This window comes from Mastigoproctus giganteus, chromosome 4 (assembly GCF_048544385.1).
Source record: "Mastigoproctus giganteus isolate SK-2022 chromosome 4, ASM4854438v1, whole genome shotgun sequence".
In the NCBI taxonomy this organism is placed as follows: Eukaryota; Metazoa; Arthropoda; class Arachnida; order Uropygi; family Thelyphonidae; genus Mastigoproctus; species Mastigoproctus giganteus.
The window spans coordinates 22,086,889-22,109,921 of NC_143578.1; positions in this window are offsets into that span (position 1 = coordinate 22,086,889).

The following is a 23,033-nucleotide window of genomic DNA, read 5'->3' on the forward strand; positions in this document are numbered from 1 at the left end:
ATCCACCTCAGTACTTTCCAATCTCATCTTGTAAAGTCATCATGGAATCGGGAACTTTGTATAATATCCAAGGCTTTGAGTCAGGATATATTATCATTTCATTTGTATCAACAGACCCTGGAGTTGGGAATCTTGTTGGATCGTGTGACACCACACCAGTTAGTTGGTACCCGTCGATGCAAGGAGTTACGGATCTCTTTCCTTCACCACTCTCTTCTTTTGACGGTCTTCGAGAGGCGCTCTCTTTAATGTCAATTCTCTTCACCACAGATTTCGAACTTTGAATAATAAAAGTCAACAGAAGATACAAGAAGAAGCCAATCCCCAAACAAAACAGAGCAGCACCAACTATTGGAAGAATGGTATCGGTGTCGATAATCAGCCCATAGATCATTAGAACTAGTCCCACAAGAGTGAAGATCGATGCACCCTGGCATTGTTGTGCGATAGACAATTTGAAACCTTCTTTATCGGCATCGGTATCCTTGCCTAGAGTAGTTACACAACGCGTGGCCGATCTTCTTTTGAGGATGACTTTACGCCAATGGGCCATTGATGTTAGGGGTTGCCGAGTGGGTTTTAACTTTTTCCGCTCCCTGCGGACCATCAAGGCAGCCAGCGCCATGTTGACAGCTGAAAGAACAAAGGTAAATATGCAAATTAGTGAAGTACACGCATTAGTCAATAACAAAGTTTGATCAAAAACTTTAGGGATTGTATTTAAAAAAAATCTTTGCTGTTTTATCCAAAAAGAGTCCCCTACGATTTTGTGTAGTGAGTTTAAGCGATTTTTTCGCTGTTTGATCTATCTCCCAACTTCCAACCCACCTCCAATCTTAATTTAATTCGACAGGTCATTAATACAAAAGACAAATATGAGCAGGCCAAAAGAAGAGCCAATTTGTGCTCCACACATAGGCACGAATTTTAGATCACACAAAGACCACCTGCTAGACCACAGAAAGGTGTCTATAAGATAAACAGCCAACGATCTTTTTTTTTTTTTTTTTATGTAAACCCCAAACACGAGAGGTATTAGAACCTATAGTACTTAGTACGGTGCTTGGGTTGGAGGTTGAGAAAACGAAAGAAGATATTTGTTGACATTGGACTTGAACTTCTGTAGATTGCAATTTTTAGGAAATACGTATGAAGGAAGGTTGTTCCAGAAAACGGCAGTTGAATGAATAAACGAGGAAGATGAAAAGTTGGACAGTAAATGGAGGTTGGCTGGTGGCTGCACGTGTTCGGACTGTTTTGAAAGAGAGAGCGGGAATTATAGAAGCCAATTCAAAAGAACAGTGCCCATGGAAGTATCTGTAGAAGAGGCATGCAGCAGAAACAGTGCGTCTATGAGAAAGCGAGTGGAGAGACTCTGTTAGAGATGTTTAAACTCTGTTTAGACTCTGTTAGACTTTGTTTAACCTAACTGGCCACTTCCGAATGGAATCAAGAAGCCTGAGAGATTTTTTGGGGGCACCACCCCGTATGTGGGAACAATATTCCATGGCAGGGCGGATTTGTGATTTATACAGAGTGAGCAGCTGTTTGGAAGAAAAGTAACGCCCAGAGCGAAAGAGAAAACCAAGTTTTTTCGATGCAGAGGAAGCAATATTTGTAATGTGCTTGTGCCAAGAGAGATTAGAAGTCAGGGTAATCCCCAAAAGAGATATATCATTTTGCCTAGAAATCGGAGTGTCACTAAAGATAAGCATAGGAGCAGAAGAATCCTTTTTGCGAGATATAAGACAAGACTGAGTTTTAGAAGGGTTGAAATCAACTAAGTTGTCTTTGCCCCACTGGAGAATTACCTGAAGATCGGCATTTAAGGAATTGGTAGCAGATTTTCGAGAAGTTGAAGCTGATTGAGCAGGTCAAGGTTTCTCAAAATGAAAGTGGAATGTAATGTGCTATCATCAGAAAAACTATGGATAGGATTTCCAGTCAATGGAAGAAGGTCATTAATATACAAGAGGAAAAGAACTGAACCTTGGAGGAAACTAGGATTAGTGAAGAAGTCAGAAGACAGAGAGCCATCTACCATCACCCTCAGTGAACAATCAGAGAGAAAACTGGATAACCAATTACTAAAAACAATTGGCAAACCATAATACGGAAGCTTGTTTAGAAGACCTTTATGCCAAACACTATCGAAAGCCTTTGAGATGTCAAAAGCAACTACTTGGGTTGCACCGAACCTTTCCATTGAATTAGTCCATAAATGGGTAACATAAGCCAAATATCACCAGTGGATCGACACTGACGGAATCCATACTGGCGATCGTTGATCAGACGGAAGGTTTCAAGGTAGTTTAAGAGTTGGCGGTTAATTGATTTTCCATTACTTTAGAAAGAATAGAAGTAATTGCAATGGGACGATAATTAGATGGGAGGGATTTGTCACCCTTTTTAGGAACTGGCTGGATATGAGCAAATTTCCAAGCAGAAGGAAAAACACCTTTGGAATAAGAAAGTGAAAAAAGGCGGCAAAGAACAGGAGTAAGTTCAGGAGCACAGGTTTTGAGAACAAGTGGAGAAATACCATCAGGACCTGGAGCTTTCTTAGCATCAAAATTCTTCAAAATCCTTCTGACATCCTTTTGACAGAAGATCACAGGGGGCATTGAATGGAGCGTGTTGGGAATGGTGGGAGGTGTTTTACCAAGATCATAAATACATGAGTTGGAAGAAAAATGGGACGCTAGCAGGTCAGCTTTATCCTCGGCTGAAGTGACAACACAACCATGTGGTTTGGACAGAGGTGGGAGCAGAGATGGGCAAAAGTTGGGGCCAATAGCTTTGGCAAGAGACCAGAATGCTCGGCTACCATTAGGGCAAAAAGCAAGTTTTCTTCTCTTAACCTGTTCAAACTCTAGTTTGAACTGATTAATAACTGCTTTAAAATTGTTGCGAGCTTTGATGTACGCAGAAAATGAAACTGAAGAATTAGAAACGAGCCAATTACGATATGCAGCATTCTTCTCTTGAACAGCCGTAGCACATTTATTGGAAAACCAAGGTTTAGATAAAGGACGAGATTTTAAAGTGGAGTATTGGATAAAGGATTCCATTCCTGCAAGAATAATTTCACTGACACAATCTGAGCAAACGTTGACATCAGAAGTTTTGAAACAGTAATCCGACCAGTGAAAAGAAGAAAAGAAGTCTCGCAGCTCATCCCATTTTGCATTCTTGTAATGCCAAACAACAGGAGGTTGGGAATAGCCATGAGATAAAGGTTCCATTGGAGAAGAGACAATCACCAAGTTGTGATCTGAAGTGCCTAAAGGACCACTCACTTCGACCGCGTACTTAGAAGGGTTATTTGTGAGAAAAATATCAAGCGTATTGGCTGTATGATTAGGATTGTCCGGTATTCTTGTAGGTAAATGAACAATCTGTGCCAGGTCATTAGTAATTGCAAAAGCCTCAGCATCTCGACCAGCTGGGTCGGTGTGACTAGAAAACGGAAGCCAGCTGGAGTTGTGAACATTAAAATCACCAAGGAAAATTACCTCACTGTTAGGAAAGTTGGACTGGAGAAAGTTGCAAAGAGAGGAAGTCAAAGAGCTCCAAGTGATTAGTGGAGTTGGGAGAACGGTAGAGACAACAGATGAATTTGACACAATGAGGTAGAGAGATTTTAAGTCAGAGAAGATCAAAGAGAGGAGAGGAGATTTCAAATTGCCAAATCTCTGACATTGAATATCAGAACGGAAATATGCACAAGTACCACCTTTGAGGCGAAAGGAATCATACAGCGAATAATTTGGGCATCTGAGATGAGCAGTAGTTGTGTCAACCGATAACTGAGATTCTGTCAGAAAACGTACATGGGGTTTGGCGGACTGCAAGTGGAAATGGACATCGTTCAGATTAGAATTGAGACCACGTATATTTGCGAAATGAATTAGGAAGTGCTTGGGGGGTTTAGATCTTTTCGCTGATAAGCTTGCTCTATTAGTTTGACAATTCATGGTGTATTCAATAGTAAGAAAAAGTGGATGGGACATGCTGTATGAAGTAATGAAATTTTTGGATGTGGCGTACATGTGGTAAGAATATACCCAGATCCTTGACATAATGTGGCCTCGACAATGCTCCCCGCACACACACTACTCGGACTCCCTCCAGTCACTATCTGGCAGAGTAGAGGTAGCAAGATTATACACTAGCTGATCCGGAAGCCTCCTAGAGAGTTACCAATAGGTTCGGTCCGGTGTACTAACTAGCGGCCGGCCTGCGAACACCGTTTTAGAGCTGTACCCTCGAAATGTAAGGAATATTGGATCTCGCCACGAAGTTCATCATAACCTCAAAAGTTAACAATCATACTGCATGATGGAAGAGATAGGGAATATACAGAGTGGTTATGAAATTCTATCCAACTTTTAAAAATTAATAGTTAGCTCTAACTTAAGTAACCAATTTTGGTCTAATTCGTTTTGTTGTTGTTATTGGGTTTTAGGAGCATCAGCAACTAAGAACACATTGCTCGGTTTATACTGTCTCTAAATTGAGTGTGTTATGTGGTCGATTTTCAGTTTGCTAGATGAAAAACTGGAGTTTCCGGGAGAGGAAAAAACCATGCTATCCACGCCTAAGACTGATTAACTCGGCTATATTGTGAAAAACGCCAATAAAAATTCCACTGGTGATCGACGGGACTCGAACCCATGTCTTATTTCACCCGGTGTGGGATGGATGGTGATTCTACCAATGCTACCAATTTTAAAATGTTGCCTATAAATAAACACTTTTAATTAAACTAAAAAGAACGATGATATTATTAGAGTTTTAGTTATTATAGTTATGATGGTAAGCCTAAGAAGTGGTCTTCCATCAGCATCACAAGAAGTAATTCAAAGAATTGATCAGATGCAATAGCAACTTAAGATTTGAAGGATGAATCTTTCGGGAGGTAGTGAATATTCCATCGGAAATTTTGAAGGCAGCTGCAGAGAGCCGAATACCAGTCTTAATTGGTTATCAGAAATTAATGATGGACAAGCGGAAATTTTTGTCAATGGTTGGTAAAAAATTTATCATTCTGTTATTTTTCCAAATTATCGCTTTGAGCTCCACTGGTGGTCAAATTTCAAAGTGCAGTATTCGTATAAAAAATTGGCACACAATGCATAAAATGATAGTTTTATTTTGTTAATCATTAATTTGCTTTTAAGTTCTGCTCAAGTATTTAAAATTGGAGACTGAGGAAGCATCTTTTCAAAGTGCTTCATGTTTTACTGGAATTCGTTTATGTTATTGTTTAATTTTGGCCAAGGCAACTAAGGCGATGGTTCATCACCGTGTTGTGTATCTAAATTGTATATTACCATCGCTTTTCTTGTTTTTCTGGATGAAAAACTCTACTTTTCTGGAAATCAAATTTCTGGATGTCAACTATTTACAAAGGCTGAATACTGGCTTCATCCCAATTAACTTAATACAGAATTGGAATGAAAGCTAAAAAGCTGTTTCAAGCCAACATTTACTGCACGCAACGTTGGTCTCGTATATTACTTTGAAAAATCAAATCTGTTTGTAGAAGAGTTTTTGACTAAAAACTTTATCTTATTATTATCTGTTTATTTGTATTTAAACGGAAATCAAGACTAAGACTAGAGCAGCAGAGCAACAGGAACAACGTAGAGGGGATGCTGTGGCTCGGAGAAAAACCAAAGTGGCAATTCTCTTACGTATCACACCCTAAAAAATGTGGAACTTGTGAAATCTTTGCACACTTTCTGAAATAGGAAATAATCAAACTGAGAGGAATGTCTTTGTGGTTGCTAGATACAGAAAGTGTGAAGAAATTAGGTGTCAGTTCAATGTTCTGATGGGCGTCTATGAGAGTTTGAAGAGCAGAGTAGAGGTCCTCGATGGAATTAAAATGGGGGACCCATCAAGCTCTCAGTTGCCCAACTCAACTCCAGAGCTCGCTAGTGCATCTGACAACAAAGCGACAATCTCCAAGAGAGAGAAGGCGCTCTTCCCACAAGAGGTGGTCAGGGAAACGGGAACTAAATTGCGCAAAAAGGATAGGTGGAATAGGACCAGGGTATGTCTGCCAGAGGCAAAATTGATGATGTTGTAGAGCAGATATCATTTTTAAGGACACAAAAATGATATTGTTGTACACGTTGGCACTAATGATATTAATGAGTGGGAGATCTGAGGATTTACTTAACAAGGGCGATGTTGGGGAAAAGTGGCGAGAAAGGATTGAAAAGTTGACATGAGTGACCAGTGCAGTGTTGAGTCAGTTTGGTGTGACATAAGCACTGGAAAAAGAAAAAAATGAGAGTAGAAGTTAGACCTAATGACAGTGATCGGTATACCAAACAAATATACAGAGAAATAGAATGGGCCAATAAATCAGAACGTCTTATAATGGGGGATTTTCACTTGCCGGATTTTGAGAGGAATTTGTGGGTTCGTCACTCACGCACTAGCAAGACTTTTTTAGATTTCCTGGATGACTGTTTTCCACAGCAGCATATTAGAGAGGCAAAAAGAGGAAGCAATAAACCTTGATTTGGATTTCAGCAATGATTCTATGCTGGGTGGCAGTGATCACAGGATACTAATGTGGAATTTAATTAAAGATACAACTACTGTCAAGGATAAAGGAAAGGCTAACGCTTTTGTAAGGATGCCTACAGTACTCTCAGACAGTTTTTAAATTGTGTGCAGTGGAAACAATTGATGATGTTCCCAACAGCAAATTCTAAATGGGAAATATTCAGGTAAGTAATTAAAGAAGGTATTTGAATAGGTATTTTGCGCCTACATTCACACACAAGGAATTCTTTAGGGAAAGAGATGTCAGGTTTTACTTTGCGATAACTGAAAGGAAAGTGGAGCAGAATTTGTTGAAGATGAACATAAAAAGACACCAAGTAATGCAAAGAGGCAATAGGAATATTAAGAACACTAGCAGAAAGAAGCATGGAAATAGGAAAAGATCCGGCAATCTGTTTTGTTGATCTCGAAAAGGCTTTTGACAAGTGAATAAGCTGATGGAAGTCTTAGAAAAGATAGGCCTAGATAAAAGAGACATTAAACTAATTTGGGAACTTTACATGGGACAGACAGCTGTGGTTTGGATGGAGAGGAATCAGAAGAAGAAGACATTGGTATGAATGTAAGGCAAGGATGTTCCATGTCCCCTTTACTCTTTTATTTATATGCAGAAGCATTGATGAAAGAGTACAAAGAAGAGCGGAAAGGGTAGACGGGGTGAGTACTGAGGAAGTGTTGAGGAAAGTAGGTGAAGAGAGAACGTTAGTAAAAGAACTAAGAAGAAGAAGACAAAAGAACTTTATAGGATATGTATTGAGAAGAGAAAACATGTTGAGGAAAGTGATTGAGGGAAAAATGTGTGGAAAGAGAGCTGTTGGGAGAAGGAGAATTGGAATGATGGATTGGATGGGAAGCGGAAATTATGCAGGACTTAAAAGGAAAGCACAAGATAGAGAAGCATGGCGTCAGCGGAGCCCTAAATCTGCCTGAGGACAGAAAACTAGAAGAAGAATCAAAGAAGCTACTAGGCTTTTCATACACACAAAGAAATACTGTTCAGAGCTTACACCTAAATGGATGTCAGATGAAATATTGAGACACATGGCAGAGAATAAAGATGAATGGGATGCATAAAAATTATCAGCTGACACAGAAGCCTGTGGTACATATAAATTGTTCTGTAATCAAGTCACAAAGCAGATTAGGCAAGCTAAGGCAAATTATGAGACGTCTCCGGCAAAGACTGCAAAGAAAAAAAACAAAGACTTCTGTGCTTATTTTAACAGTAGAAGGAAGGGGTTGAATCACGTTGGGCCAATTAACGTCTATGGGTTAATGTTAATGATCTACTCAAGTAGCATACAAATTGAATAGGTATTTTGCGCCTATATTCACACACGATGAATTCTTGAGGGAAGGTGATTGCAGAAGGTTAAAAAACTCTATTAAGGAGCTAAATAACTGAAAGGAAAATTTGTTAACGATGGACGTAAAAAGACACCAAGAGTGGATGGATTCTATCCAATTATATACTGTAATCACAGCATGGATTTGTTAGGGGACGGTATTATCAAACCAACCTGTTAGGTTACAATTAACAGTGACCAAGGAACTGAATGCTTAAAATAAGTTTTGACATCATATACTTGGATTTCAGGAAAGCTTTTTGATATTGTTGTACATAAAGACTGCTGTAGAAACTTGAGCAATTTGGCATTAAGGGCAAGTTATTACTATGGATAAAGGAATGGTTAAGTGGAAGACAGAGAGTAGTTATGAATGGGCATTTCGTGGACTAATGCTATTAGCAGAGTTCTCCAGGGTTCAGTGCTGGGCCCATTGTCGTTTCAATATTTATCAGTGACGTTGATGAAGGTATATCAGGTTTATTAATGTCAAAGTTTGCAGATGATATAAAGGTTGTTAGGGCAGCTAACATCAGTCATCAAGGTGATCTACTGCAATAAGAACTAGGAAAATTAGGTCAATGAACTGAGAAATGGCAGTTGAAGTTTAATATTGACAAATAAATGGTACTGCACATTGGTAGCAGTAACTCCAGAGTAACGTATCAACTGTGTGGTACTACACTCAGCTTAGTGGAAAATGAAAAAGACCTGGTGGTAATTGTGCAGTCAGATATAAAATTTGGCAGCAGGGATTAAGAGATAATTTTCTTTTTGTATTTGGCTATGGTTAGGCCCCATCTTGAGTACTGTACAGAGGTGTGGAGGCCTCATCAATTTAGGAAGGATGTAGAACTGCTGGAACGGGTGCAGAGAAGGCAACCAGATTGCTAAAGGGAACAAAAGGGTGTTCTTACCTTTCTAGTTACCTAGAAACCCTTTCAGTTCTGCAAATTGCAGCGTCTGGAGACCAGGCACCTGCGGTGGATGGCATTGAGGTTTTTAAAGTCTTGAATGGATTGAGTAAGCTGAATGCTAATGGTAAACTTTAAAGTATTTCATTATCGCTTTAAAATATTACACATAATCAAGCAACGGATTTGAAACATTGTGCTCATGTACGAGTTTCGTAGAATAAATTTTTCATTCTGTTTATACGACGTATAAAATCCCAAGAGTAAGAAAACTTCATTAAAAACATCTGTTCGGAAAAGCCTTACACCTAAATGGATGTCAGATCTTACACCTAAATGGATGTCAGATCTTACACCTAAATGGTTGTCAAATTTCAATGTCATATTGAAATTTAACAATTATGTTCCACTATGTATTTGGAATGTATACGATCATCAATTACGCCAGATATTCAATAATACCTAATACAAGGTATACACCTAGTAATATCTAATAAAAGTAACGAACTACCCTTGAATGCTTAATTTATATGCATAACCTTGACCCATTTCTACAAGATCTCCTTTCTTGTAGAAATGGGTCATCGTTTCTCAGAGCAAAGAATTAATACCAAATTGGATGTGCAGTTTTGAAAATTTAGAAGTCAAATCAGATACTAAGCTGAATTTATGGTAATGGATACGTCTAACACAGGCTGATGCACGATGGTGCCATTACCAATTTACTTTAAACTTCGTGAAGATAAACTATTTCTTGTGAAGCAAAATGGCCAAGTAGTACGATTACATATTTAGAACCCCACCTTCCAAGAAAATGTACTTTGCTCCTTATCAATAGCTGATCTTCACAGTTCCAGTCTTACTAGTGTAGGGTTTAAGTGAAAAGAAGGAAGGGGGAGCAATATCTATGTAGACGGGGAAACAAAAAACTTAATATATGAAATAAGCAAAAGATATCTTTATTTATTAATATTAATAGTAATAAAATAGTAGGGCGATAGAACAAAGGGTGTAGGATGTTTCTTTTTCAATGTAAAAATGCTCAATGAGGTCAATTGAAAAAGAAACCCACCAATAAAGTTCCATCTAGTCCAACGCTAGTTTGGCCTATTTTTCCCAACCGACATTACTTATTAAACAACCGAAAACTTTAAAATCGAACCATCATCGAATCTCACAAACTCTTCAACCACGTAAACATTCATAAGTGAAGTACCAAAAAGTTTGAAGCAACCATTAATAGATTTAAAAAACAAAGTCACTTTGCGTGAATTATGCTTAATAACGTTTGTGTTGTGAATTAAAAATTGAAATGTGTAAAATTAATGAAATGTCATACCTTACTGTGAAGTCCGCAGTAATTCCTTGGAAAGATATTTCGAAATCAAAGGCCCTTTAACAAAATATAACATCCATTCTCCGTATCCAAAGACATCTTCGTTGTAAACTCAGTTAATTAAGAAATTCCTAAGATTTGTGAGCATCAAATGGTCAAATCAGGAGACACATTATTTATAAGAGCAACACGATGAATTTGCGTTGTAAAAGGAGAGCTACATTGGCATCGATTATATGTACCTCGCCCTTAGCAACAAACCCACGTATCTAGGGAGACGGAAAATACATAATTTGCTATGGAAACATGCATTTCATGAATAAAAGGTTACAGCGGCCACACTTCACCACTAATTGCATAAATAAATTAACTCCAAATTAATAGTAAACTTCAGCCAAGTAAAGAAGTCTCCAGGGACGATAGTTGTGTCATACTACTGTCGAGCCAACGAGCACCTTCTGCTACCAAGTCATGGCTAAAAATGATTTGAGGTTCCTTGCTTTTAATGCCTGCTACTGGCGAATGACTCTAATGGTTGTGTAATGGGAAGAAGTCTTAGAATAGCTGAAGAAATGCCAATGATTACCACACCAAAGCTGTACTACAAGTTTATCAGTTTATATAATGTAGTGGTCACGTGACCTAACCATGATTGCGTTTAGTTGTAGAATAATGATCTTCAAGGAACAGATAAATTGTAAGCAAAAAAGATACGGAAGCATGTACACAGGAAGGTAATCATTAAATGCCCTTGAGAGCTTGGTACGTTAATAAAAGAAAATCCGTTATCAAATCTCAAGAGAGCCTAAATTTTTTTATTTGTCAGACTAGAGATTGATGAACCAAAACACGACCGTTGGAGTGGCTATATTTAATTCTGTTCATTGATATCAGATTGGTACCGTAACTCCTCTCATTTCAGGAAATGTTTTAGCCTACTTTTTGAAATGAAGGCGGACTTGTGAGATCACCATCTTCCTTCCCCTACCCCACCAAAAAAAAAAAAAAGGAAAGAATACTTTTCTACCATTCTCTGTCTTGCATTTAAATACGTGTACTACTAAACCCGACACTGAGAACTTCGTTACGTCAGGTATTTTTACCCCTAAAAACAAAACTTATGGACAATCCCTCCATCCCTGAAATTTAGATAATAATATTTTTTATACTTTGATCATAAAAATAATAAATTCTAAAACAAATTGGGATTGCCATTGATATATTTTTATTGCTACATAGATCTAGTTCTTCAATTACTATTTATACTTCACCTAATTCCCTAATTCTCACCAATTTTTGTTTGAACTCAAGTTTCACATTAAGTTCACTGCCACTCACTTCCATAGCATATCGGTCTTCCTTTGGCCTTTGTAACAAACTGAACCCTCTTGGACAGTCTATCCACCAACGAACAACAGATTGCAACCAGATACAGTGTTCCATTCCTCCTGCAGAATAGTATACAGAACGTGGTGGTCTAGCCCTCATTCTACATCCAAGTCCATAAACTATTCTGGAACAGTACTAGTATCACATGAGGCATTTTTCATACTATGAAATACAGGAGTGTTTGCATACTTTTTGGAGGATAGTGTGGTAGCTTGTGAGTGCTTCCAGGGGACTACATGTAGTCAGTCTTCTTCCCATTCTCGAGATGGTGATATACTCTGTTTTGTTGGGAGAATTTTTCTTTCGGTTATTGCGTTGATGTTTTTTTATGTGCCAACCTACCTGGGTCTCTTCTTGAATTGGATTAATTCATGAATGAGAAAAGGAGATAACTAAAGCTGTTGCTAGAAATTGTTACAGAAGGAAATATTCAAAAAGTCCTAAGGGAAACTATGAGTAATTGGGCCCTCGCACTCAACACCCTGTGAGAGAAGACATGGATTCGAATCACGTCATGAAGGGTAAACTTTTTCACATCGTGGCCAAGTTATCCGGTCTCTGGAAAAATATCCAAAAGTCCTGAAAATTTTTAAATAAAATACAAGTCAATCATTTAAGCTAATCAGTTCCAATTATATATATAAATACTGACCCAAATACAAAAATGAATAAAAAAATTAATACATTTCAATATCAAGCAAAATTGGGAAAGTTTAGGTGTACACAATGCACTCGTACCTATTTTTTTTTCTTCTTAGTGTATACATTCAATCATTAGAAACGGAAAGTTAAGGCGAACGACATTTGAAGCAAAGAGGAAAAAGCCAGCTTGTTGCCTAGCAACACTCACAACAGTAAACCATGCCAATGAGCAGAGCGACCTACAATAAAAGCATAAAAACTATTTCATCTTTCTCTCTTCCACCATTTTTTATGTTCGAACAGATCTATTTTCACCAATGTCTCGTGGCTTTTTTTTTTCTTTTTTACCTTTTTACTTGTACTCCCATATACCATTTTTATATTTTCTTTTATGAGAGAAAGATAAATTCTGATGCAATTTCTTAGAAACCTCTCGTAACATCCACTCGAAGAAAGTTAGAGAAAAGTAATTTTGCAGACTCAGAAATAGATAATTTAGTGCGCACTGTTATTGCGCATGACATTGATCTCAGTATAGCGCAGAGAGTGAGTTGTACAATAACAGACAGAATGGAGAAAGTTCCTGAACGTTTCAGAGTGAGTTATCTGAAGAATATCTGAATAAACCTTTTTTTTTTTTCCTGTATTTGCTTCTAAGCTGTTCTTTCTTTCCTTCTCTCTCTAGTCGAGAATTGTTTTTCAATTTGTTTTATCTTAGAACGAAGAGATAAAAGCGAGTAATGAAAATACTTTCGTTCTCTTTAACTTTGCTGGTTTTATCTGATAAGAGCAAATCTGCTTTCGTGTAGCTGTTGATGTATTCCATTAGAATCGACAAGCAAAGAGTGCGTGAGACAATGTTATTTATTTAACCACCAGATGGAGTTGAGTCGCTTCAGTTTTTAACGTTTAAATTTAAAATGTCCTTTTAATAAGAATCCATAGAATCCAAAATCCATAGAATTTTGGATGCAAACTGATATTTAAAAAATATATGTACGAGGTGTGCCAATAAAGTTCCCTGACTGGTGCAATAATCTTGACGTACCTACCTAGTAACGGGTACGCCCACCTTTCGCCCGGATAAGGGCAGTCACACGGCGAGGCATTGAGTCCACTAGTTCACGAAAGCGTTCCAGTGGTATTTCCATCCTTGCTTGCTGCACCGCTGTCCATAATTCCATCGCATTCCTGGGTGGAGGATCCAAAGCTCTAACGAGCTTTTTCACAGCATCCCAAAGATTCTTCACACGGTTCATGAACGGGGAGGCCATTCCATGATGGTAAAATCTGCAGAATGCTCTTCGAACCATATTCTACTCACCACGGATCTGTGGGGAGGGGCATTGTCCTGCTGGAAGAGTCCACTGCCCTGTGGGTGCCCGATGACCACGAAGGGATGCAGAAGGTCTACAAAGATGGATACGTCACCTGGATCGTTCAGAGATTCGTCTAGACGTTCCAGAGATCCCAACGTGTGCCAATTGACCACGTCGCAGACCATTACCGACCGTCCATCTACCTGAACAGTTCCTTGTTCACATGACGGGTGCATAGCTTCGTGCGGTTTCCGTCATCGGCACTGGATCTTGGATGACCCGTCTCCAGTCATCCAAGGTCCAGTGCGATGTTCTTTCGCCCAGTTGAGGCGTACAGTCCTGTGTCATGGTGATAGCAATGGTACTCTGGTGGGTCGGTGGCTCCCATAACCTATCGTGGATAATGATCGCCTGATGGTCTTGGTGGACACATTTCTGGCACCTCCCTCGTTGAAGTCGGCGATGATTTGTGCCACTGTCACTCTCCTGTTGGCTGAAACAATGCAAGACAGATACTGACATCGAATTACCGTCTACGTGAATGCAGTGTACCTATACACGTACCTGCCAAGCGGTGGGTTCGTCCACTAGCGAGAGAGGTTACAGCATTGCGTTGCCCAGGAACCATGTATCCAATGAATTCTCTCCTTTCAGTGTAAGGTTGATATTAAGGACAAATTCTAATGATTGGTTGGTTACGAAGGAAGTGGGGAAAGAAAGTCCTTATATTCAAGCTTCGGTGATTATGTCCATTGTGCAGTCCAGAATGTATATTTTTCCTGTAAACTATGCATATTCTATGGGTGGATTTTCTGTTGGTGGACAAGTAATCGGAAGAGCGAAAGAGAGAGAGAGGATTGATTGAACTATGCAACCCTCACACAAAACCGACGAATTCGGATACGCAAATGGACTGATTACATGAAATTTTATGTTCTGAAAGAATGAAGAACCAAGAACATTAGACAAACAAATTAGGAAAACCAAACTAAACATTCTTCTAAAGATTATCAGTGCATATCAGCATTGAAACATAGACTCGATTTTTTTTGCAAATTATCAGAAAGGGCAAACAGAAAGGAGATGGTAACATAGTTTCTGGCAGAAATGAATCATGACATTGTTTATAAATGAAATTCCAAATCCTGGAATTTCAGATACATTCATGATTAGACATCAATAAAATATCTAATTCTTCATGGAGGTGGAGATTTTTGTTTTCGATTGTCTCTAAAAGAGAAATTTTGCGGAATGTGTTATTGTCCTTATGAAAAACTCGTCAGAAAATCCTTAATATTCAGATGGCGTAGATTGGAATCCTTGGAGAAATCTGTCCATTAAATAGTTTAGCCATCGTGGATAGCACTGTTGGTACAATCACGGTCCTCCTCCCCACACCGAATGGAAAAGACTTAAGTTCGAATCCAACGACGCGAGGGATTTTTATGGGCCTCTTCCACAACGTGGTTGAGTTAGTCGGTCTCAGGCAAGGTTTCTTTTCTCTCGGAAACTTGGGTTTTTCTCCATCAAATGGCCTTCTGATGACTCTAAAACCCTACAACAACAACCAACCAACCATTAGAGAGTTTCTCCAAGAACCCACAGAGAGTTCTCAGGAGAATGAAAGGCTGTCTGAAAAAAAAAAAAGAATCCAGCCATAATTGCGAATAGTCGCAATTCTAACTGGATTTTGTAAACAGCATTGCTTCTTTTCATGGAAACAGGAGCTTATTGTAGTAAATACGGTATGTGCACTTAGGTCCCTTAATGAATAAAATTTCTATTTCTGTCTTATGACTTATGTTGAAGACGTTTGAATAAGTATGAAGAAATTGCAATCCAATGAACTTCAAGCACAGTACTGGTCCAGTAATGACGTCAAAGTCGAATGGAGAGTAATGAAAACAATCACATATTACTTTATAGTTTCTTTCTGTGTGCTTCCTGTCTTGTGGATGATGACGTAAATGTGTGCCAATATCCTTGCATGATAGGGGAACCTTAACCTTTGCGTGATATCAAACACGACGTCACTCAATAGCTCTTTTTCTAGAAGGTGTATTGCAATTTTGGAATTAAAAATAAATGCCACGCAGTGTTCTGATGTGCGAGTAATTGCAATACTAGAAGGCAATGTGAATTTGAGGTTTTTAACTTGATTGTACAATATGGAGTAGGACCTAACCGATGATAGAGGTTGCATGTCTGAAAGTAATAGTAGTGGCAAATGATTGAAGAAAGAAAACTTACATTAAAAAACCCTACATTTTACCCATCCATATCCTCCAAGAATTTGTCTACTCCTTCCTTAAATTTATTCAAACTATTCACTTCCACAACGACCCTGAGTGAAGTACCACACATTTGATAATTTACTCTGGGATTACTGCTTCCCATATGCAGTACCTTGCATATAGTTAGCAAGGTACTCCAATCAATTTCGGGCTTCTGCTGATAAACAGCAGAAGCCCGAAAAGGTTACTGCCAAAACCCTATGTTAGTAGAATTCAGCATAAGCAGTCAGGATGGTCCGCCTCTTAGTGGCGGGGACGGAAACTGGCCAGCAGCTGGTGTCTATGAGGTCAGTCAAACAACACGAATATGACACAACACTAAGCACAAACCTTACATAACACTCCCTCTACTGTCCGCCCTCTGGACAGTTCGAGGAATCTCATAACTATCTTGACCATACATTAGACTTTTTAGGCTCAAAGAACATCCTAATCACGGCTGACGTTAATGCGAAGTCCCATTTCTGACACAGCCCAGTTCCTGATTCCCGAGGACTGCTGCTGGAAGATCTTATCCTCACCAGGAATCTAACCATCCAGAATCTACCAAACCAACTACCTACATATTGCAGTTCAATAGGACAGTCAAATATTGATGTAACCATTACTACCAATGATCTCCGAACACACATACAGAACTGGAGAACCATCCCAGACTGGACGCTTAGTGACCACAGGGTTATATATTTCCACATTACTAATAACCAACCACCAGTCCCTCTCCATGAACAACAGCCTAGCTTTGTCCGATTCTCCATGAAAAAGGTAGACTGGACAACATTTGAAGAATCCATTAAACAGGACTTTTCAGAATCAGATTCCTCCCACCTCACAGCGCTTTCGCCTGAAGAACTGGCAGAAACCATCCAAATCGCCATAACCAAGACATCTTACAGGTCGGCAAGTAAGAAGAAAGTTTGCACCAGACCCTATGCTTGGTGGACAGCAGAACTGACCAGTCTAAGGAGAGATGTCCACAGGGCACGAAAACAATATCAGACCCACAGAGACTGGCCAGCTCCTGACGTCACCCGGCTCTATAGAGACTACATAAATAAGAAAAATACATATACCAGGGAAATAGCAAAAAGAAAGAAAGAGACCTGGTCCAACTTTGTAAATGAATCAGGTAAAACGAATCCATGGGGATTACTATACAAGTTAGCACGAGACAAGACTCTCGCAACTGACGTCTTTGGAACAATCAAATCTGGTCAGCAGGAATCCTCTAACTGGGCTGACTCAATTAACGCAAACTCTTTCCTGATGATAACCCCCTGGACGACCTTCCAGAACACAGTACAATCAGAAGTGACAATGAAAAATACCAAACGTCAGTGCAAACTGACCCATTCACAAAACTGGAACTTGAAGCAGTTCTTAAGAAGATTAACATCAAAAAATGCCCAGGACTGGACATGGTGGAATATGCTTTTATCATCACACTACATAAAATTAAACCTGAGCTCCTGCTACTGTTATACAACAAATGTCTCTCTCACTCTTGTTTCCCACAAATCTGGAAGACTGCACTACTCCGTCTCATCGCCAAGCCCAATAAACCAATTACAGAGCCGAGATCGTTCAGACCCATAGCACTTCTGGCCAACGTGGGAAAAATCCTAGAACGGTTAATAGCTCTGCGCATTACAAATCTGTTTCTTTCTAGGAATCTGATCTCGCCTGCGCAATATGGATTTACCTCAGGTAGGTCCTGTGAGGAGGCCCTCTCAGACCTGGTCCTGCATTTGGAGATGTCTAATTACAAATACGAAATGGCTTTGTTCATTGATTTTGAGGGGGCCTTCGATAACGTGTGGTGGGAAAGCGCCCTGGAACGTCTGAGATCGGCAGAGTGCCCTCACAATCTCTATTGGCTAACCCGAAACTACTTTTCAGAGCGATCGATCATCGTAAAATCTAAATACCAACAGATCCACAGGCCTGTTTACCGGGGGTGTCCACAGGGGTCAGTACTGGGACCCCTGGTCTGGAATATGGTGCTTCAAAACTGGCTACACAAATCATTTGAACATACTAAAGTCATTGCATTTGCCGATGATTTGACTATCATCATCTCAGGTCATGCAAGATCGGTCCTTGAACTGAGAGCGCAGAAAGTCCTTAATAGTCTCACTCCTGGGTGGCAACCAACAAACTTCAGATTAATCCCACCAAAACAAAGATGATGATTTTCAAAACCAAACTTGACATAAGAAGGCCCCCCCCCAGGTCAAAATTAATGGTATCCAGCTACTCCTGGTCGTCCAGGCCAGGGTCTTGGGCGTGATCATAGACCACAGGCTTTCATTCCTATCTCATCTACAACACCTTCGTGAAAAAACCAGGAAGTTTACAGCCGCCATCATTAGAATTTCAAGAAATGAGTGGGGCCTTCTAGGAGGACCCTGCTACTTTACTATAAAGTGGTATTCCTTCCCATAGTCTCATTCGCGGCCGGAGCTTGGTTCCACAGAGTGGTAATCGTTAAAATGAAGCAAAAACTCAACTCAATCCAGAAGGCTATGCTGCTAGCAACACATCGCATCTGCCGAACGGTGTCCACTGCGGCAAACCAGGTTATTGCTGGGACTCTGCCTTTAGACCTATACGTAATATTTAGAGGATTATGCTTCAGGCTCAAAAAAGGAATACCTACCTCCATCATGGATATAGACCTATCGCTGAACGATGATAATAAAAGGGAAAAAGCTCGATGCTTTAAAGAGCTAATAAATGTCTGGCAAACAAGGTGGGACAATTCAACTGTTGACACTGTAACAAGAAATTTCCTACCGGATGTCTCCTTTGTGATATCGAAGAAGGTTAGCTCATGGTTTACAATTAGTCTGGAAACATCGTATCTTATTACTGGGCATGGATCCCTTAACGAAAAACTCCACCAACTAGGCCTGTTAAACACTGACCTCTGTTTCTGTGGAGCAAAAGAAAACTGGCAACATCTTCTCCACGAATGTGCCTGCTATGAAGACATTAGGAATGAGCTGCGAAGTGAAGTCCCATCCTTCAGCATAAATCGAGTTGACCAACTTGTTCTGACCCCCACATCACTTGTCTGCACTCCAGGCTTTTGCAGCTGCTGTCTTTGCCAGAAGGAAACATATTCTTTCAACTAATGCGGTGGCAACATAACCTCAAGCACCTATCAAAGATCAACCTATTGACCTTTTGAGGCATATTATTATTCTATTTTATTTTTATTTTTTATTTATAATTTTTCCTTTCTTCATCTCTTTTTTTTTTTTCTTCATCTTCCGACTTTTCTTTTCTTTTTTTTTCCTTTCTTTTTTTTCTTTATTTTTTTTTCTTCTTCTTTCTTCCTTTTTAATATCTATATTTTTTTTCTTTATTTTATTTAATTTATTTATTATATATTCTTTTCTTTTATTTATTATTTATTTTCTTTTATTATTATTATTTTTTTTTATCAAAACCTGCACCACGGGTGAATGTTTTTTTGCTGAAGTCCCTCTGGAATGGGCCCCCAGAGGATCCTGGCCCACCTGCTGGCAACACCAAATGAGTCAGAGTCTCTTTCGAGACGTTACGTGATATACTGGAACTGGCCCACCTTCCCGTGGTGTGGACGAGTACCCAGAATCATCTGTCCACGTGACTGATGCTTCTGGGTAGCCAAGCGGCCAGAACAGAACAACAGAACACATACACAATACACACAAACCGACGTCACACACATATCTGGCCCATCTGTAGTGATACTGTTCTTCACAGAGATACGAGGCGGAGTTGAACGATTGTTCTAGGTGCCGCCCTTTACATATACACATGTCCACATGTCCACATAACACTCCCGACTGGCTTAGCAGTGTTCATGCTTCTTCTGTGAAGAAGCAGCATTCATGCTCCTTCACAGAATTGCTGCGAATACATACAGATGGCTCTAAAACAGATACCCAAGGTCGATTCTGTGGTGCGAAATTAACCAAATAATAAAGTTCTACAAATAAAACGTGAACTTCAACCATGGAATTCGAGTTTCCGTATCAATCGGCACGAAAAGTAATTCTAACAAGATTACTCATTGGACACACTCATCTCACACCTAAACTCACACGAAAGACAGTCTTCCAGAATATCTCCACTGCTGCTGTAAACTCATTGAGAAACATTTCCTTACATGTCCGCTACATCATAGGGAGAGAAAAACAGCCAACCATCTCTGAAAGTTATGCAGGACTCCCTGACATTATCGCAAAGCATAAGAGATAATTCTACTCTGTTGGATCGTTCGACTAATCCATCGATCATTGCCCCAATGTTTAAAATGCCAGAAACATCAGAAAAAGTGAGGTGTGCATTATTATAAGCAAACTACACCTTCTGTCGATTTTAGAGGAGTACGCTTTCCAGTTACCACAAATTATTCAGCAGAAAATAAACGTATGCCGTTCCTGAAAGCCATAGTGGTAAAAAATAAGGACCAATAAGATTGTCAGTAAGGAAAGACGGAAAAGACGGTGCTCACTATGACCAAGGATGTTTTAGGTGGCGACCTGGGAACCAATAAAGTCAGTTTGGTGGACTGGCGCAATTGCATTCGCGAAGTTTTGCTTAGCAGCTTGAGTCAGACTAGCCCCCATAGGAGAACTAGGCGAAATTGTCCAGATTGATGAATGCTCTATGCGGGACTGCTTCAAATATAACCGCGGCCATATGATGGCTAGCAAGCGAGTTGGATTTGTTCTCAGAAACTACGGGAAAGCCGTAGTCGGTCCTTAGAGCTTTAGCTCTAGAAACTCTGCCATTGCTCATTGGGGACAGTACAGACAAACGATTGTGAATCACAATTTAACTTCCCTCTTTCACCCTTAGGAGATTACCATACAACCTACAACAATAAATCAAAGACCCGTTAATTTACAAATATAACGTTAATGATCAATAAATTAACAACAAAACTTTTTAAGGAGTATAATTTAGAATTGTGAGCATTGGCATAGCCATGGTGAGAAATATGAGATATAATCATTAAACATTTGGGTCCCTCGTGGAAGGCTGCTATATAAACTAGAAGTCAGAGTTACTGAAGATCGAATGACAGAGGGTTGTGATAAATGGTCACTATTAGGGTGGATCAGTTTTTATAAATGAGATTGATGACGGTTTTCCAAGTAAGCTGTCAAAGTTTGCTGATGTTTTGAATATGTAAAGTTTCCACGCAATGTAAACATGCGGCTATAAATAACATATGTCTTGTTTATGATTTATAGGGCCTCTGCTAGGGAAAGTTTATGTTTATGTCTTGTTTATGATTTATAGGGCCATTGCTAGGGAAAGTTACGCTATCGTCCCCCTTTAAAAGGCGATAGTTAGACCGCATTTGGAAAATTGTGTTCAGGTCTGCAGACCGCATTTAAAAAGACATTGGATTTGTGGAGAGGGTTCAGTTGTTGTAGGGTTCTAGGAGCATCAGCGACTAAGTCCATATGCTCCGTACTATCTCTAAATTGTGTGTGTTCTGTAGTCGATTTTCTGTTTGTTGGACGAAAAACCAGAGTTTTCGGGAGAAAAAACAATGCTACCTTCACATGAGATCGACTAACTCTGCCACGTTCAGAGAATTCAGAGAAGGTCAACTAGATTGGTGATGAGTTCAAAAGGATATACATAAGAAGAACGGCTTAAAAAGTGTGGACTTCGAAGTTTGACAACTTGATTTTAGGAGGATATCTAATTAAGGACAGTGAAAGGATTCAGTGAAATGTATGAGGAAGGCTTATTCTCCCTCGTGGGTAAGACATGAACCAGAGGACACAAATGGGCAGAGGTTTGTCGAATATTGGGTTAAAGTGCCTCCCTCATGCCTCCAAAACTTGCAGTTTCTGTTTCCGTTTTGGAGGCAGAGAGTGGCTGAATTCAAAGCAGAATTAGATGATTACCTGGACAGAATTGGAGTAGTATAAATATCCTGTTTTCTATGTTATTTTAATTATTTTTGTTTATTTATTTTTGTATTTCAGCCTAACTAATACTAAAGATTTCTCACAGCATTGATGGGATTCGAAGTTGGGCATTTCCCAACCAATGTAAGAGATGCACTGCATTACCACGGGTGCATGTTATTAAATTAAAATAAAATAATGACCTCTGCGAAAAGTAGAGTCAGATTGCATAAATGATGGACCCCCTATCCAGCGATAGACGAAAAGGTGTGGTGTAAAATTTTCTACCAACGACCAAATCGCTGATGGCGAGTTGCTCAGATAGCACAAAATAATAAAATTTGAGAGAGACAGAGATAGAGACATGTTTTTTCAGTTAGAACTCTTTCTCTGTCGAAATAGATGGATGTACCTAGGAGTAATGGCCTATTTTTACTTACATATCATAAATATTTCTGAATAATTTGCAGCGTGCAGTCTGTCTGCTTTCTAAACTACAGTATATGTAGCACGCTAAGCGTGACGGGGTCCCATCGCAAGATTTATTGTTCAGCCCCAGGTATTAAAACGACAGGTAACAGGCAGCAGTTTACAGGTGTACAACACAACCACCTGAACAACCGATGAGGAAGCAGCTAGAAAGTTAAGCTCGCAACCTTCCATTTGCAAGTTTCGTGTCCATGGCAACTACTGATCGATATCGAGCGAGCTAAAAATTTTAGTTTATCTACAAATTTCAGGCACGTTAACGGCCCGTGAAAAGCAGTGGAAGAAGCGATCCGTGAGTGTTGTCCGTATATGAAACTACCCGATGGAGTTTTATGATAATTAACAGCGTAGTCATTGTCAACCCACCCCTCTTCCTGCAACCCATGCAAATCAGTTAGGGAAAAATGACTAACAGCAGCAGACTTTCAGAATTATCAAAGTTCTGTGAAACACATGAATAGTTGTGTAAATTATCGCCATGGCTACGAGAAGATGATACAAAAGGAAGCTACAACAGGTGGTAAAATTACAGGTTGGTTGCTTTTAATGGGAGTTTACTAGCACAAGGGAAACTAAAGCCAAATTTTGCCTAAAAATTCAGGTTAATAAACAGTCGAATCAACATTTCATACTTTAAACTGCTAGCCAGCTTCCTTTTAAAAGTGGTGATAAAAAACTGCTAATCCTTGCACTAGTAATACTGGAAGACATTATAACAATGCCAGAATGCAATGTGGAGCGATGACTGAAGCTACACCGTCCAGATATCCAGGTGAGTGCACCTGGATGTGGCGA